The sequence below is a fragment of the Dipodomys merriami genome, unplaced genomic scaffold (assembly GCF_024711535.1).
Source record: "Dipodomys merriami isolate MVZ:Mamm:240054 unplaced genomic scaffold, mDipMer1.0.p SCAF_24, whole genome shotgun sequence".
In the NCBI taxonomy this organism is placed as follows: Eukaryota; Metazoa; Chordata; class Mammalia; order Rodentia; family Heteromyidae; genus Dipodomys; species Dipodomys merriami.
Genome location: NW_027203826.1, coordinates 8,330,885 through 8,350,659, shown reverse-complemented (window position 1 = coordinate 8,350,659; position 19,775 = coordinate 8,330,885).

The window sequence follows — 19,775 nt, the reverse complement described above, 5'->3', positions numbered from 1 at the left end:
CTTGAATATCATAGATTATCTTCAATGCTGACAACATTCCCCTTACTGGATTGAACTGGTAATGCTTCTAAATATGATAATAAACTTGGCCAACAAAAGCAGGAGTATTGGGAAGGTGCCTCAGTGGTAGAGCACTTGCCTTGCATGCACGAGGCCCTGGGTTCGGTTCCTCAGCACCACATATACAAAAAGAAAAAAAGCCAGAAGTGGCGCTGTGGCTCAAGGGGCAGAACACTAGCCTTGAACTGAAGAGCTGAGGGACAGCGCCCAGGCCCAGAGTTCAGGCCCCCATGACCAGACCCCCCCAAAAAAAATAAATAAAAATTAAAAAATAAATAAATAAAATGTCAAGGGAAAAAAAAGCAGGAATACTGCACTCACATATGTTTATGAAGTATTGGATATATGAGAAGTATTTCCTGTGAGTGATATAAAAGTCATTCAGACCTATTTGTGGTACTGGAGAAGGCACTCCAGGCCTGGCATATAGGGAAGTGATCTCCCATTGAGCTACATCCTCAACCTTTTTGTAAACGTTGTGAAAGGTCTCACTAATTTAACGATGTGTCCTTTAACTGATGATCCTCCTGCCTCAGCCGCCCAACTAGCAGGGATTGTAGGTGTGCATGCTTATTCACAGCCCCAAGAGACTTCTATCACATAAATTCTGGTGCACTCAAATATTTTAATTCCTAATTTATTAAATATACATTTGTTTACTTTAATCATAATTACACACATTTTCTTTTTTTATTGTGAAAATACTGTACAGAGGGGTTACAATTACATGGGCAAGATAATGAGTACATTTCTTATCAAGCATTGTAGGCTCCTCCTTTGTTTCCCCTTCCCATCCCTTCCCATCCTTCTCCCCCCCTCCCATCCTCCCCGTCCCCCCCCCCGCACCAAAGTTGTAAAGTTTATTTTTGACATAACGACTTGTACATCTCATTGTTGCTACACACATTTTCTTGATGCTGTTTTACATTACAAAATTCTAAATTGTGCTTTTTGAAAAGTATATGAATGATAGAAAGGACAATAATTATTCTGTGGGAATATATACAGCATTTCTTTGCCTATAACTAAGTTAATATAGATTTGAGGATAAGAAAATTGCTTTTGGATATAGGTTTGAGGATAAGAAAACTGCTTTTGGAATTCAAAGCAAACTTTCCTTTATCCTTTAAGAAAAGCAGCAGGTGGAAACTTGAGTACTTGAGTGAACTTAAGCACCAATGAAATACCAGGCACTGTATCATAAACGCAGTAAATGGGTGTGCACCAATAGACATGTGTACCTGTCACTGGCTAACAGGGTTTTATGTGTAAAGAAAGGGGTACAGATGGAAAAGAGCTAACTATAGTTATGCATTAAGATGTAAGTGCTACTAGAATATGAATTAATCATTTATAATAAAATAGTTCCTAAGATTTGGCTGATATATGGCAGACAATTCAGTTTCCTTTTCTAGACTCATTGTCCTTTTGTGCAGACATATAATCAAGTGTGAACTAAGAAAATATGGGTAGAAATGAGCCAAGATGAGGATGATGAAGTAGATTTACTTCCAGAAGCCAAGTTTTGTTAAGCCCTCATGACCCCTTTGGTACTAGTGTATATAGAAAGCAAGAACTTGAATGACTAGAATTGAGGATTCATGTCAAAGACATTAAGCACCTTATAATCTCCCAAAGCAGGTGCCTTTGATTTCCAACATGAGAGATAAATACAATTTAAGCCACTCTTTATTTTATTTGCCATATATACATCTGTGATGCTGTGTATTGGTCTTTTCCATTTTTCCACTCATGCCTCGTATCAAGCTGAAAAAATGAGTCTTTACAGTGGCCCAGAGAAGATTTCCTCAGAAGACAGAGAAAATATTGGGGCCCAGTCCCTGCTACATTGTGATGCTCCATGCAAGTTGCACTGTGTAGGTTACTTAGCGAAGCCTTAGCCATCTTTGGAATTGTCACATAGTGATTAAATCACCTAACAATGCTAAAATAACCTCATAATTTCTTAGAATGTGTCCCCATTGCTAAAAACACATGACTGGATTTACAATTCTTTTTTTCTTGTCCTTGTCACCTACCCAGTTAGTGTGATGCTAACATACAGTTTTGTACTGATCCTTTCTTTTTTCTTTGATATGACAAGCTTCAGATATGACAAGCTTCAACTATCAATGATAAAATCCTTTAATTATTTTGTCTTGGATGTTCATTACTCCAGATGACTGGCAGATATGGGAGGGAAGTTGACCTGTGTGGAAATACTACCGAGACTATGAGAATGTGAATCTACAGATCACTGGTGGGTCATGCATAGTATGAGAAAGTCAGGAAATGAATTAACTGCTAGCTCAACTAGCAGTAAAGCTTGCTATGTCCTGAGGTCAAACATGGAAATTAAAAATCTTTTTCTCTTTTTCTAATGTACTTAAAGTTAATAAAATTTCTTCTGAAACTAGTTTCCCTGCAGTGTTAATGTTTTATGTTGTGAGTTTTTCATTTACTTTTTCTCAGGCTTCATGTATTTTAGTAGAAATTTGGGAGTTTGCTGGTTTATTGCCTGTCTACTCTAGTCTAATAGAAGATTCATCAAGGAGAAAGTTCTTATCTGTCGTATTTTTACACGATCTATCTTCAGATTCTAGAACAGAACCAAGCAGAGAGTAATTCCTTAATATATTGGTCAATGTTTCATTGCTATGACAAGATACTTGAAAAACCATCTGAAGGGAGAAATGATTTTGCTCAGAATTTCCAGGATTTAAGGCAAGATCATCATCTAGCTGCATAGATTCTGGCTTATGAAAGGTAGAATATCACAGCAGAAGGGTATAGTGAAATAGAGCTGCTCACCTTGTGCAGCCAGGAAGCAGAGAGAGAGCTAGAGAGACAGGTGAGGGAGAGAGAGAGAGAGAGAGAGAGAGAGAGAGAGAGAGAGAGAGAGAGAGAGCCTGCACTTGTAGGTTTGCTCCTTTTTTCTTTTATTATTCTATTTAGGCTCCATCTTATGGGTGAGTTGCACCATATTCACATGAGTCATGAGTCTTCTCTCTTGAGGAATTTTCCCTGGCAGTGTCCTCACAGACACAACATAGGTGTGTTTTATCAATTTCCACTAATTTCTTAGGCATCTATTAAATCCAATAATGTTTACAAGCATGATTAACAATCACAATCAATAAATGCTTGCTGAAAAAAAAATGCTTCAAACAAATAAGTTCAGAACTACTAGCTTGATGCCATTAAACAACTAACAGTTTACAAAAATGAACACCATAAAGTTAGAAAATACATTGTTGGTAGAAGAGGGAGGTAAAAGAAAGGGGTATAAATGTATGGAGGGAAGAATTGTGGGCAAATATAGCCCTAATATTCAATATATATACATATACATAGTCATATTCAATGAATATGTACATATATACATATATAGTCATAATATTATACTATTATCATAATTGTCAGTGTATGTACATATGTATATGCATGTAGACTTACATGCATATATTCATATATTGAATATTAATATTCAGTTAATATTCAATATATAGATGCATGTATGTATACATGCATCTATACATGTATATTGAATATTATGACTAATTATATGTATATAAAGGTATATATACATATATGTTGTGTATACATTGAATAATGTGATATATTTGTATATCAACTCTCCAATAATAAAAAAATCACAATAAAACATTAAAAAATTAAATTCTAAATATCCCCAATATAATCCTATCTTACACTGTCATCCCATACACAACAATGTTAGATGAACAATACAGGTTATTCAGAAAACTGACGTATAAGAGTAATTTTAACATTACAAGATTAAAGTCAGAGTATTATCTAAAATTTCAGAAGATTTGTGTCCAATAAGGGAGAAGTATGGAAGATATGACATTGATCAACATGCATTGTGCTCATAATCGGACTTCTGGAATTGAAAAGCTTTTGTATAACTACTTAATAAAAATAAATAAAGATCATTCTACTCATAACATACTCAAGTCAATATGTGGAATTAAATCCTTTGTGTAATTCCTAAAGATAGACTGTCCCCATTTACCAGTCTTAGAATACTCACCAACATTGTTTTGTTTATTTTTCATTAAACATTTTCTTAGTAAATCTTACTGGACACAGATATCCTCAGTCTTGCAAAACAACATAATTTCATAGCTAATATCTCAGGATTTAACTTTAAGTTATTTTTCTTAATTTTCTTGTATAATAGCAAAACTTCTTGAACAGAATCTCAAAATGAGCTTTTTTTTTTTTTTTTTTTAGGCTGAGTCCAGGTACTCAGTCACTATACACTAAAAGTGATCCCTGTCCTTGCAGTCATTCCAACATCTAAAACAATGAGTGAAGAAATAGCCCTTCTAGCATTGTCCTCTTGGTTAATAGATGTCTTATCGATGGATAAAGGGAAGTGAGTTTTAAGCTAATGCTTCTTCAAATACCTCCCATTGCATTGTTTCTAATACAACATTTAAAACAACAGGGAGAAGAAAGCCTAAAGCTCAAGACAGAAAGCAGGATTTACTATCAGAGAGGAAAAAATAATATGAGACATTGCTTGATGATAATCTTTACCAGTGTTGAACTCAAGCCTTGCTCAACTTGAAGTTTACCACTTGATACATTCCCCCAGATACACTTTTTGCTGGCTTTAGCATTGCAAAAACCATTTTGACAAGTATAGCCTTGAGCCTCAATCCTCTAGATCTCAGTCTCCTGATGTGTATGCATGTGAGATTGTATTCTCTATTCAATATGATACGGTGACAAGGCACCATTTTAATTCACAGTAACTTTTGAATGAGGCCAGCTTATATATATTAAGTGTAGAGTTTGGTGGGGTTTTTTACATCATTTTTGTTTTCAACATCTCCAAGCTTTTAATGTTTCTTTTTCCTATAAAGATATTAAAATATCTGCTTAAATAAGTTAAGACAAAAACCACACACTATTAACGATTAGAAGAACTAAGATTTGGATTATATTACTTGTATTGCATAATTTAGTAAGATTTATTTCCTACATTTACTTAACTGACAGGTAAGAAATAACTTACCTTTGTACAGCACCCCTGAGCACCACACTGGTATAAGTAGTAAGTACACAGTGCAGATGCAGTGGTCTCTGTATCATCTTCTGTTTCTTCTTATGGCTGGCTCTCAAAAATGCCTGCAGGGTTTCATTCAGCATTGACCTCGGTTCAAATTACTGTTATCTGAGCTTGTTTGGAGTGCCCTAGTTTCCTCTCTCTTTGTCCTATCTTTATTTTCCCTTTATCCCTAGGCCCTTACTCTGTGCCATTCACCTGTCAAAACTTGGTCTGAAGAAATGATCAGGAACACAATCACAATAAATAATATTTGACCACTTTTGAAGATGAAGTAATTCTAGAAGCAATTTTAATGCACTGATGTCCAAAACACTAAGTTTATTCCAAAGTCTCTATGGTAAAATTTCAACTCAGAGCAAATTTCAGCCTTTCCTCTCAGCTCCACAATACCTGTCCCTCTATCTTTTCTTTCTCTCATTGGTGTCAGAATCATGCGTGGGTACATTTGTGAGTGGAGATTCTGAGGACATGGTTTGTCTCTGAGTACATATGTTTATTTGGAGGTTGGAACAAATGAAGATGGTATGTGACTATGTGTGCACATGTGTACTTTTTGTAGGATATGGAGTATGAAAGTGTATGTGTGTGTGCATGTGGGTCTGCTTTCATGGGGTGTAGAGTTTGAAAATGTCTGTGTGTGCACATGTCCATGCTTCTGTGGAGTGTGGAGCATTAAAGTGTCTATATGTTTGTGTGTGCAAATGTGTCTTAATGTTGCATTGAACTTGAGGAGAGAGCTTTTTGAGAATTTGCGATACACAATGTATAGGCGTCTTGGTATCACGTTACCATTTCCATCCTGAAATACAGTAAAGAAAGTTTTTGAGTGAACTTAACATTAAGGAATATGTTAAAAGGTAATGAACATGCGTATACTTTCCAAGATGATGATTTTCAGGTCTTCCTAATTTCCTTTACTATGCTTTCCTTGCCTTATGTCATCAACTCTAATTATAAAATTCAACAAACAAAAGATTTGGTGACCAATATTTTCACTGAAAATGAAGCATACTCCTTTCATATCAAATATATGGGGATGTAAGTTTGTGCTCCACATCTCAAAGGTAAAAAATTCCTCCCCAGTTCTTGAAAGCCACATAGGAATAATTCAGTTGATTTGCTGATTAGCGGAAGAATTTGCAAGACCCTCTCCCTCCACTCTGAACTTACTTTGCACAGGAAATCCCCTAGTGAACGTGTCACCAAGTGATTTCTATTTCATGTGTGTGTTTAGGAGGCCTTATCAGACCAACCAGGAGTGGAAATGTTGACCCAGCTGTCAGAGAGGAGGGGAAGGTCTCAGAGATCAGGGAAAGCTAAGTGAAAGCTTGGCATCTTTAGCAGCTCAACATTCATCCTAGAAAATAAGAAAAGGCTCAATCTGCAAACTAGTTGACGATTTTCTTATTAGTTGTCACAAGCAAGTCAATCCTGCCAAAATACAGGAACAATATAGAGAGCCAGTTATTAAAATTTTAGCAATTACTGCTAAGCTAGAAAATATCAGCAGACAGTTGAGCAGACAACACACAGAAGAAAGAGATTCAGAACATAAGTCTACCTGCATTTAAATCTCTGATATTCTACTTACAGAATGAGGTACCTTGAGCACGTAATTAACAAGCTGAGCTTTGTTTCAATTTCCGTAGCTGGAAATTGTGTTTAAAATATTTATTTCCTATCATCATCATAGATGTCTGAGGTAATATTTGTAAAGAACAAAGTCAGACATTTCTCCCCTAAAGGTTTCTGGTATAGGTTAGAAATTATTATTGATCATAATAGTGTGGACTGAATCTGCATCTCTGTTCTGCTGTAATCTTTCTGCTCTATCTGATCTATATATCTGCTGACATATCTTTCTGATATGTCACTAATCATTTTCTCATCTCAGTTTTATGGAAATGACTCCTGTTGGCATCTCCACCCTCTATGATAATGTCATGAGTAAGGTAGCCAAGACACCAGACAGATCTGAGTGGATATCTTCTGTTTTTCCCACTTGTAGATATTTTAAATCAGCTCTTTTAGGTTCTCACAAAGACCCTATCAAGAAGTTACTATAGGGGTTCTCATTTACTAAAGAATTTATACTGTCAGAGAACTCATGCAATTCAGAGCCTGGGGGGGGGGGGGACAAACTTGGGCATCTGGGCCTAGACCCCAGTTTTAGGTCACCACATGACTACAGTGAAGGAGAGAGAGAAAACCTAAGAGGTAGAGATCTAAATAAAGAGATAGGGTGCCACCCAGCGACAGCATTCTGCAATAGCAGCAAATTAGCCAAGAGAAAGGACAAGAGGAACAAATCAAGAAAGGCAAGTGTCACAGCTTGAACTGCTGTGGAAAAGCTGAGCTGTATCAATGGCCTGGAATATCTGTCTTATTTCATTTTTTTTGAATTTTTTTTATCTTAGAACATTATTCAAAAATGAGTTAGATACTCTTAAAAGCTAAGCACTTAAAATGCTTAACATTTTCAGCATTAACCAAAAATTCATTCGAAGGAGTTGAGAAATTGATGTTCCAAGAACTTACTCTCCATATGCGAATGACCATACCATAATCTTTCATTTATCTGCGTGTTTCATGGCCATAGGAAACATGTTGGGTAATAGTTTTCATTTTCAATCAAAAGCTTCATTAACCCTGTTTGATAGGAAACTATGGGCAGAACTTGATATATATTGATTAATAATTAGTGATATACTCATGAATGAACCCATGGGCACAGGCCCATATGGCAGTAGTGTAAAGGGATTGAGCACTAATCCTCAGCTGTGTCTATAACCATGCAAGTATTTAATAGCTTCATATAATTCACAGTTCATCTATAAGATAGTCATTTTCTTCTTCAGCACATTCTAAAAAAAATCATTCTTTCAGATAAAACACCAGAATCTTACCTTCACCTCCCATGCAACTAAGATTATAGAAGAGGACACTGACAACTGACTTGTTTTTGAGATTGGTTGTCATTGGGTTGTATTCTATATATTTATTTATTTATACCCTGGGCTGGCCTTAAAGGATGATCCATCTATCTTTACCACCTGTGTAGCTGGAATTACAGGTATGAGCCACCATGCCCAGTCCCCACTTATGCCTCCAATGAATAGGTTATTCTATTGAAACATAAACAAGGGAACAGTTTCCTTTAAGACAAAATATTTGAAGTATAAAAAATCTAATGAAATAGTTGGTAACTTTTCAGAGAAAATGTACTTTATTGCATATATATACACACACACACATATATTAATGTACTATGTGAAGTTATTTATTTTTTCTTTCACTCGTTTCTCTTTGGTTTATCCCCTGTTGTTCCTGTTTGTTTGTTTGTTTGTTTTTATTTTGGTACCCTATGTCTTGTATCTAGGTTTTTCTGATTTGGGGAATGGAAGGAGAATCAAAAAAATAAAAGGTTAGACAAAGAACAAAAGGTGAACCAATACAACAGTGATACTCACAAGACACTATGTTGGAAATGAACTTTACAACTTCATGGGAGTGGAGTTGGGGGGAGAGAAAGTAGGAGAAAATGAGGGAGCGGGTAACAATGTTCGACAAGAAATGTACTCATTACCTTACTTACATAACTGTAACTCCTTCGTATATCACCTTTATAATAAAATAAAAAAATATTTCATGAATGTTCATAATTTGTTAAAATATATACCCACAACACATTATGTGATATATAATATATTTGTATGTATGGAGGGAGACAGAGAGGGAAATAGAGGAAAGAGAGAGCACAAAACACAGAATACAGAATGCAAATACATTATGCTCTGATAGTTCTGCACATATTCATGTTTTATCTGTCCTAACTTTGTCCTGAGACATGAGGGTAGAAATGTACAGGGACTTCTCATATTGTACTCATTGAAAGGAAAGAAAACTTCTCAGATCATTTCAGGCCAAGCTTTCTAGATAAAAGAGGATTATAAAAAACCAACAAACAGAAAAATAACAACAACAGAAGCTGCCTTTTAGGCTATCGCTGCTAAATAAGCACACTAATTTGTAGTCTCCCTGCATTCATGCCTGCCTCATTACAAGCCGCTCTCAACAACAGCAGCAGCCAAGACAGAAACAAACCTCTGCTCAAAATCCTTCCCAACAATCCTTTCACTCTCTGCATAAATACCCCGTCCTGAACACAACCTGTAATTAGGGGGACTGAGAGCTGCAGTTTCCACCTGTTGCTTGCATGTGATCATTTGTAATGTTTCCTCTTTCCCTCTCAAAAATAATCCGATTCGGTCAATAATTTGCACAGTTACCTTCCCAAATCCTACTGCATTTTTACTCTTCTCCCACCCTCTCTTCACTCTGAAACCACAAGATATGGTGGATTTATTTTGCCCCTGCCCACTTTCTATTTCAGGGCTTCATGGCAGGCAAATGCTATCTCAAGCAATCTTGGCTGTCTTTCTCCTTTCTTGCAGGCTTATACACTTAAATACTTCCACCTGTCCGATGCAAGTTCGAATACTGCCTTTGTTCTTCTAGAGAGCCCACTACTTTTCCACCAGACCAGGCCTGATCTTTTCAGCACCACACACTTCTCCATTTATCACTCACTGAACATTCAAGGTTGTTATGTTTTGCACTGTATCCAGTGCCCATAATTGTGCATGACACACATAACTGGGTTTTGATCATTACTTGCTGAACTGAGCGTTTAAGGAGCTTCACAAAACTTGTGATGAAAGAACACATCCAACCATTCCTACTTCAATAGCTATTCCTTGCAAGGAGGCGTGGAAGTGTTCTGTCACAAAGATTTTCTGATATTGGTTTGGCTTTTGTGTTTGTGAGCCTATGGACCGATGGTGCTGATTTCCTCTATGCTTTGATTCACAGTGGTTTGTAAGAAAAGCTCTATCATATCACTGTGTGTTTGTTTAGCAACTTGAACATAGACATAAGCCAAGTTGTAAACACATTCTATTATTTTTAGTATTCACTCATATGCTTGCTTTTAGAGGAGGTAGTCTTCATATGCTGTCCTGTCTTCATTGAAAGGCATCCTGCTTTTCCAGTTCAAACTCTATTTATTATTTAATAATTACTCTAGGCCTTTATGCTATGTCTTTCCAGCTGCTTTTGCAGGTGTTTCTTGGAAATAACATCTGTGGGTCTTTGGTTTAGCAATCTGTGTACTTTCTTTTTATAAAGAGGTTGTCTAATTCCTGAAGAATCACACCTGGATAGGCATCATCCCAGAGCCCCTTATATTTGTTGACATTTTGCTGTTTACTTTTAGCAACCAACTCCCCACATGTCTTATTTGATGTATCCTGTCCTGAGTAGGTTATACACTAGTCAGCAAAATGATAAACTTATAGTAGATACTGTTCTAACAATAGCCAACAGGTATTAGTTGCTTAGCATGTGCAAGATGGTATTCTAAGTGCCTTTCCTGTATTAACTTCAGGTCTCTATCAGGAGGGCTATAAAAATGCAAAATGTAACAGAGCATTCTAAAGCAATTAGCTTGGAACAAAGAGAAGTCATTATGAAAGCACAGATTCTGTGCCTTAGGGGAAGAATGCCAAGTCCTTGGTTCAGGGAGAGAAATAAGGAAAGGGAATGATCTGAAGTACATTCTGCACTTCAATTTCATGCTCGGTTTCAGGATGGTTAATGTTTTCTCTGTAACATTAATATTCTTTAATAGACACCATGGACGCTGGACTTGGGTGATGAAAATAAACATACTCTTTTGCTGCATCTGTCTTAGTTAAAACAAGGCTCCCTTAGTTAAAATTTTTAACTAGCTCATTAAAACGAATAACTCAATGTGTATCCAAATTTATCTTTGTTATGGCCTCAACAATTGAGCCAAAAATATTTTTCCACCAAGAGCAGTGAATCTTCTCAAGGAACTTAAAGGGTCACATGTTTAATATAGAAATCTCAGTAAGAGCAAAGTGTAGCCTGTGTACTTCGTTGTTGTTGTTGTTGTTGTTATTGTTGGTCATGGGGCTTGAACTCAAGGCCTGGGCGCTGTCACTCAGCTCTTCAGCTCAAGACTAGCACTCTATCAGTTGAGTAACAGTGCCACTTCCAGTCTTTTCTGTTTACATGGTGCTGAAGAATCAAACCCAGGGCCTCATGCATGTGAGGCAAGCATTCTACAGCTGAGCCACCTTCCCAACCCCATAGTCTGTGTACTTTTGACTGTATTTTTTTTTGTCTTTTCTTTTTTGGTACTGAGGATCGAACCCAGGACGTTGCACTTGCTAGGCAAGCGCTTTGCCACTGAGCTACATCCCAGCCCGCCTGTGTACTTTTGAGAAAAGAATTTTGATCATGGTATGAACAGAATAAATTGATATGGTCAATCTACATACAAAGATTTTCATGAAATAAATAAATATATTTGTGAACATTTTTTTAAAGAATGCAGTATTTGCAGAATTAGCTTATCCTGTTAAAGAGTCTCCCTTAATTTTGGTTAGTTTCACTTCACCTAACTTTTACCAACTCATTCACTTTTTCCTTCTAATGAAAGCCTCGGGAGCTATTCACTTTGAAGTTCTATACAAGTTGTCCTAAAGAAAAGAAAATTCAACTGCTTTTTTTAGTGTAGTGCTGTGAGAAATGTAAAAAGTGAAATCAGTATTATGTATTGATCTCACAGTTAAATAACTTCTATCTTGAAACTGGTATCTCTCTAATTAATTGTATGTATACTAATAAAATATTCCTTATGATACATGTGTATTTGCTTCTTCTACATTTTAGTTAAAGGGAAGAATCTAGTAAATGTTAAATTCCTTTCTTTCAGGTATAAGTATATGTACATATATGTATATATGCATGGATGTATGTATACACACACATATATGCGTACTGGTTCTAGTGCTTGAACTCAGGGCCTGAGCACTGTCCCTAAGTTTTTTGTTTTTGTTTTTATTTTTTATTTTTCCCTCAAGGATAATGTTCTACCACTTGAGCCACAGCTCCACTTCCAGCTTTTTTTTTTTCAGTAGTTTATTGGAAATAAGATTTGTGTGGATTTTCCTGCCCACGCTGGCTTTGAACCATGATTCTTAGATCTCAATCTCTTGAGATGCTAGGATTACCAGAGCTAGCCACCAGTACCTGCCTTTCCTTTGAGGTTTAAAATCACCACCCATCTCACTTCTAAGCATTCAGTGGGCTGTATATCAAATATTTAGAGACTCATAATTCTCCCATTTCTTCAAGTAACAAATGTTATTTCTTTCTCATAGGAACTACAGTTTCTATAGTGTTTCTCTGAAATTCTGTTAATAAGGATATTTGATAATTTTACTCTATATTCCAAAACACTTAAATTATCAAGGTTTAAAATGCAATACCTACAAATTTAATTATATGTATATTTGTGGTTTAGTCATAACTCTGTATGTTTAATATATATTAAGTACCTTTATATAGTTCATCTGTAGGAAAAGATTTATCATAACATTCTAGAATAAGCAAGCATAAAGTCTTAAAATGTCAGTGATGTGACATTTATAAACTGAGGACGAAGGAAAGTTGATAGTACACATGGCAAAGCCTTGAGAGAATAAGACTCAACACTAGACAGATTCCAGTTCAGATCTTCAGGCCTGAAGACCAAGAGCACCAAGAACAGCAAAAAAATATCAGATACTTAAGCCCAGAACAAACCCAGCCTTCCTCATCCATCTGCTCCTGCTGGGTCGTGCTGAGTTTATTTGGCTGCTTTACCCCCCTGGGAAGATTGTTGCTTTAGTCAGTCTAACAACTTACATGCACATCCTTCTCAGAAACATCCTGAAAGACACATCAGGAAACGCTCAACTGTGGATCTATGGCCCAGTCATGCTGGCATATGATTAGCCATCGTAGTAGATGATTTGTGAAGATTCACAAAACCATTTCATTTTTATGCATTTTTAATTGTAAAAATACTGTACAGATGGGTTACCTTTACATGAGCAAGGTAATGGGTACATTTCCTATGGAGCATTGTTACCTCCTCCTTTGTTTTTCCCCTACCATCCCTTCCCTCCCATCTCCCTCCCTGCCCCCTAAATTGTAAAGTTTGTTTTTCAACATAGCTTCTTGTACATCTCATTGTTACAATGGGTCAACCTGTATCCCTATTTAAGCATTTTGTTTTTTACCTTCCCCTCCCCCAATTAGAGAAATGTATATAAAAGATGCAGGACACCGACATCAAATACATTGAAAACAGGGCTTATGCTGTAGGGGAGGAACATACAAAGAAACACACACAAAAAAATCACATGGTACATTATAAATACATTAGAAACAATAACAAGAAAGAAAAATCCACTGTGTTCTTATCTTAGGGTTCATTTCGCTTAACATCATCTTAACTGGTCATATGTACATAGCTTTTTTTTTTTAATTTTATTTTATTTTATTTGAGAACATACTGTACAGAGGGGCTACAATTACATGGGCAGGATAATGCATACATTTCTTACCAAGCATTGCAGCCTCCTCCTTTGTTTACCCTTCACCTCCCTTCCCAGCCTCCCCCCTCCCCCCACCCAATTATACCCCCCTCCCCCCCCCCCACATAGCTTTTGACCTGTTCTGCTTGTCTTAGACATATACTAATTATTGCAAATAAGGGAAACCATGGGACCTATGTTTCTTTGGGCCTAGCTTACTTCACTTAATACAATTTTTTCTAAGCAAATCACTAATGTAAATTATGGTGAATAAAAAGGTTGTTTTCTCACCTGTAGAAAACTGAAGCTAGATCCTTATATATCACCCTGCACCAGAATCAACTCCAAAAAAAAAACCCTTGATGTCAAAGCAGACACCCTGACAACATTACAGGATGGAATAGGAGAAAATATAGGGCTCCTTGGCACTGGCCAAAATTTTCTTAATAGTAACCCAGGAAAACAACAAATCAAAGAAAGGTTGGACAAATGATTGCATGCAATTGCAGAGTTTCTGCATGGCAAAGGACATAGCTAGCAAGATCAATACCCACGGATTGGTTCATTTCTCGAAATAACGTCTTGTGGGGGGAGGGGCAGGGGAGAAGATGGGAAGGCAGGGATGGTAAGGGGAACCAAAAGAGGAGGCAACAATGCTTGATAAGAAATGTACTCATTACAATTACTCATGCAATTGTAACCCCTCTGTACGGTATTTTCACAATAAAAAAAAACTTACTAATATTAAAAAAAAAACCCACGGATTGGGAGAAGATCTTCACTAGCCATACAACGGATAAAGGTCTCATATCTATAATATACTTGGAACTCAAAAAATTAAATATCCCAACAACAAATCTTCAAGGAAACAACTGCCGATAAATAAAAGCAGGCTAAAGATTTAAAGAGAAACTTCTCTAAAGAAGAAATAAGACTGGCCAATTAACACATGAATAAATGCTCAACCTTTCTAAGCATAAAAGAAATACAAAACACCTCACCCCAGTTAGAATGGCTATAATGAAGAACTCTAATAACAACAGATGCTGGAGGGGATGTGGACAGAAGGGAACCTTACTGCATTGTTGGTGGGAGGGTAAACTTGGTCAACCATTCTGGAAAGCAGTATGAAGGTTCCTCAAAAGACTTCACATAGAACTTTCCTATGACCCAGCAATCCCACTTTTGGACATTTACCCAAATGATCGCAAACAAGACCATACTAAAGCTATCAGCATAATTATGTTTATTGCAGCATTATTTACCATAGCTAAGATATGGAACCAACCCAGATACCCCTCAGTAGATGAATGGATCAAGAAAATGTGGTATATATAAACAATAGAATTCTATGCCTCCACCAGAAAGAATGACATTGTCCCATTTGTTAGGAAATGGAAAGACTTGGAAAAATTATATTAAGTGAAGCAAGCCATTTCATTTTTGAGAGGCATGGGACAGAACATACAGGGCATTCTGCTAACCTTAACGTGTGACTCAACTTTATTTGCTCATTTGCATCCAACAGCCAAGCAGGAGATAGAGTTTTCTCTTTTAAAAAATGCTATTTATTCTCTGCTTGTTAAATAGAATTGTTTGAGGTTAGAAGGCTAGAAATTCCCTCAGTCAGCCCCAAGGAATGGCAGTTGTTCACACCTGGCTTTCTTCAGTAATGAACACCATTGATTGCTGGGAATAATAGGTGTGCTTGCAGGGAAAGTTGAGAAGCAATACAAAAAAATGAACACAGTAAATTGTCTCCAGCTGCACAAAGCCAATGACAGTCCTGGAGAACACATATAGCTTCAAGTTTCAGTATTAATGTGCTTTATATCCATACTAGTTTGATCCAAATGTAACTTTCAGCATACATAGAAGTGTTTTCTAATCAAATATAATTATTTGGGGATTTTGCTGAAGGTTGACTCATTCTGGATTGCTAAGTCATAATTATGTAAACTACTTCACAGTGAGAGGCTAACTCAGCAAGAAAAAGTTCATGAGACTACCTTCTTAATCAATAGCTGAATGTAGAAATACATATCTGCTATCGCAGGACTTTATCTGAAAAGTAACTACTACAAGCCAAATGCTGGTGGTTCATGTCTGTAATTCTAGCTGATTAAGAGGCTGAGATCTGAGGATATCAGTCAAAGGCAGCCTAGAGAGAAACATCCATGAGACTCTTTTCTCCCATTAACTAGAGCTGTCACTCAAGTTGTAAAGCAAAACCCTTGAGGGAAAAGTTAAGGGATAGCACCCAGACCCAAAGTTCTAGCCTGGTACTGTCACTAAATAAATAACTAAATGGAAAAGGGCTGGCTGTACATGATTTGTATTAATTATAAATTCTGTGTCCATGAGCATCTTGAAACACAAAGATAAAATGATGGTTGGTCAAAGTTTAAGTGAAAAGAGACCAAATAAACAAACAGAAAATAGCCCAGGGTTAGGAATGAGTCATCTTCTTCATGGAAACTTTCTCAAAGAAAACTTCTCACACTCTGACTAAAACAGCAACATTACTGGCTCACCAAACCTAGTGACAGAGAACAGAGGCTTCTTACCTCCCATTAACTCCAAGGCCTAAGGCCCTGGCTGATTGAGGGAGTAACAATGCTAGACAAGAAATGTACTCATTGCTTTACTCATGTAACCCCCCTGTGCAGCATCTTTTCAATAAAATAAAAAAAAAACTGATTGGGGAAGAAAAATCTAGGCTATGATTTTTGGCACTATAACCAATAATTTGCAGCTATTTAATTATTGGAACAAATTGACAAGAAATAGTAAATGTCTCTATTACCAGTAAAAGTGAGAAAATTTGAAGGGAAAAAATGTCATCCTGGAACAGATCAATCACTGAAGCCTTCCAGTAAGTGGTCTCTCAAAATGTTACTCCGAAGACCTCTTCACTTCCTTTGACAAGCTGACATGCCCCAGCTATCAATTAATTTATCTGAACTATTCTTGAATCTATGTCTTTCAACAACATCACCTTTCTGGGAAATAAAAAGTTTCATATGTTTATAAGCACTTTCAAGAGTGAATGGTAACCTTTATTCGTGTAATTAGAGATCAAATAAAGAGATCTGAAGTGTACACAGCCTGGAAAATATGTTGGCTTCAATCATCTCCTCTGTCAGCTTTTATCTTTTGAGGTTGGAGTCTTCTTTTTTTTTTCTCTCTGTGAGCATCATTAATGTAAACTGGTCAATTTCATTTCACCTGAAAACAGCTTGCAATGCCTCAACTATATTTTTAAAATGTATCATTTAGAGGAGCATTATTAAAATCTATTTTAAAATTCCTTCTGAGGCAAAAGCACTTAAAACAAATTCAGGAAATAAAATACCCAGAAATACCAAATTGTTCATTCTCCATGTTCAGTTTTTTCTTTGTTTTTGTTTTTGAGATACTGGAGAGGCAGCAACACTGTTGGTGGTAGAGTAAGTCACACTGGAAAAAAGGCTCATCTTCTCTTTCCTAAATAGTTTTTCTGTCATGATGCTGGCCAGACACTGTAGTTTTATAGATAATTTTTCATAGTACCTTGTAGATACCTACGTGAAAATTTATTGTGAACAGCTAAGAGTCAACCTTCACGTTTTCTCTGATAAGATTTATATACACTATAAAATTAATTTCTGTGTAATGTGAAGTTGCTATCAAAGTTAGTAAGTTTATGTTTCCTTTCCCCAATTAAAATAAGCTTTAGAACTAAAACTTTCAATTTATGTTCCCATAATCAGCAGAAAGAGATGAAGGTCTAACATATTTTAACATTGCCTGTGCTATATACATATATATATATATATATATACATATATTTCAATGAATAAATGAGCGCTTTTAAGTAATCATAGTACTTATTCAGACCATACATGATAAATGAAATTTTATTTGAATTACATATTTAGTACTAGGACTGAGGCTTGAACTCAGGGTCTCCCATTTTTACTTAGCTTTCTCACACAAGGTTGGCACTTGTGTAGCCTCAGGTTCACTTCCATCATTTTATTGTTAACTGGAAACTAAAATCTCAAAGATTTTTCTGCCTGAGCTGGTTTTAAACTAATATCTTCAAATCTCAGTCTCTTAAGTAGCTAGAGTGACAGGTGCCCAGTTAAAAGAAAAGAAGATTAAACATTAATCCCAGACATTAGACTGGTCATAAAATACTGTTATTTTCAAATTTGGGGGTTAGCTTTAGAGCTTCATGGGAAAAAGTACTACATGTCCATTAGTTGTTCTCCTATCATTACAACTATTATACAGGCTGTCTAGAAAGTAAATTGTCTAAAAAATGTACATAAAGTTTACTTTCTTTATTCTTGTTGTTTGAAATGTGAACATATTCTCAAAGAAGTTGCTTTCAAATAAGTTTTATTTACCCATTACCATGAGATATAACAAATACCTCACCATGAGAATCTAATTAAATATTATTCAAAGTTAATATCAGATATTTTTATTAAATCATTTGAGTGTGATTTTAGTTTATTGAGTTCTGAGACAACAACAAAGAGAATTACTAGTTTCTATCATTTACTAATATATTCAACAAATGTATTCAGTAGCAATTATTTTTGAATTGGCATCAGGAAGATAATTCATTCACTAACATGTTCAGAACAGTTTGCTTAAGATATCAAATATTTAAGCAATATTAAATTGCTTAAATGAACTCTATTCAGCTAATTCTATACAACTTTGTTTATGTCAATAAACAAATGTTGATAGCAAATTATTTGTTTGAAAGAATGTATAAAGAGTCTATAGAGAGACAGCATACTTTACAGTATTTCTGTAGCCATAATACAATATATATATACACTATATATCTATTTATATGCACATATACCATAGATACAAATAGATATAGATATTTGTAGATAATTATCTATAAAAATACACACTATATATACACATGAGAAACATAGTGTGTGTTATTTATATATAAGAAAATAATATTTTATTGTGAAAATACCGTACAGAGGGGTTATAATTACATGGGCAAGGTTATGAGTACATTTCTTATCAAGCATTGCTGCCTCCTCCTTTGTTTCCTCTTCCCATCCCTTCCCATCTACTCCCATCTCCCCCACCCCCAGCCAAAGTTGTAAAGGTCGTTTTTCAACATAACATCTTGTATATCTCATTGTTGGAATGGGTCCATCTGTATCCCTATTTAAACAATTGGTTTTATCCCTTCCCCTCCACAAATTATACCAATATCAAATACAGTGAAAACAGGGGTTATACCGTGAGGAAGGGACATACAAAGCAACAAAGAAATCATCTTATATATATGTTAGAAACAAAAGCAAGCAAGAAAAAACATTTGAATCCTTATTTTGGGTTTCATTTTGCCTCACATCAACTTATCTGACCATTTCTGTTTGTCTCAGACATATACTACTTATTGTATCCCGGAATTAGAACTAAAGTTTTTAAAATACTTAAAATGTTTTAAATGTTAAATTTGCTTCTCTTAAGATACACTAAATAAAATACTATGTTATATCTCCAAAGTGTTGTGCACCTTATTTATTTTGTGTTCCTTGAGTACAGGATTATTTTTTATCTTCTCTCATCTTTTAAGGTTAATATTTAACACAAAGTGTGCATGAAATACTTATCTGAAAAGACTACATGGAATGTCAATAATTTATCATTTAAAATTGCCTGATATAATAAGAGGTGCAGGGGTTTGAGGGAAGGATATTGTGAACACTACCATTATTATGATATGGAGAAAAATGTCCTTAAATATTTCCTTCCTTATAAATTTAGTGTTATAAGTTTCTTTTGTGTAATAAGGCATTAAAAATCAGTGTCTGGTGCTAATGGCTAATGTATATATTCCTAACTACTCAGGAGGTTGAGATCTGAAAGACTGCAGTTCAAAGCCACCCTCGGCAGAAAAGTCCACAAGACTCCATCACCAAAATAACCAACAAAAGCAGAGTTAATGGTAGTCAACTGGTAGAGTACCAACCAATCAAGCAAACAAACAGGTGCAAGTACCTAAGTTCAAGACGTGCTACTCCCTCCCCCTCAAAAAAGTATCAGTTAAAATGAAAATATGCAAAAAATAAAAATAAAAATATGCTACTCACAAGCATAGTATACTAATGTTTCAAAGAACTCAAGTTTAAAGA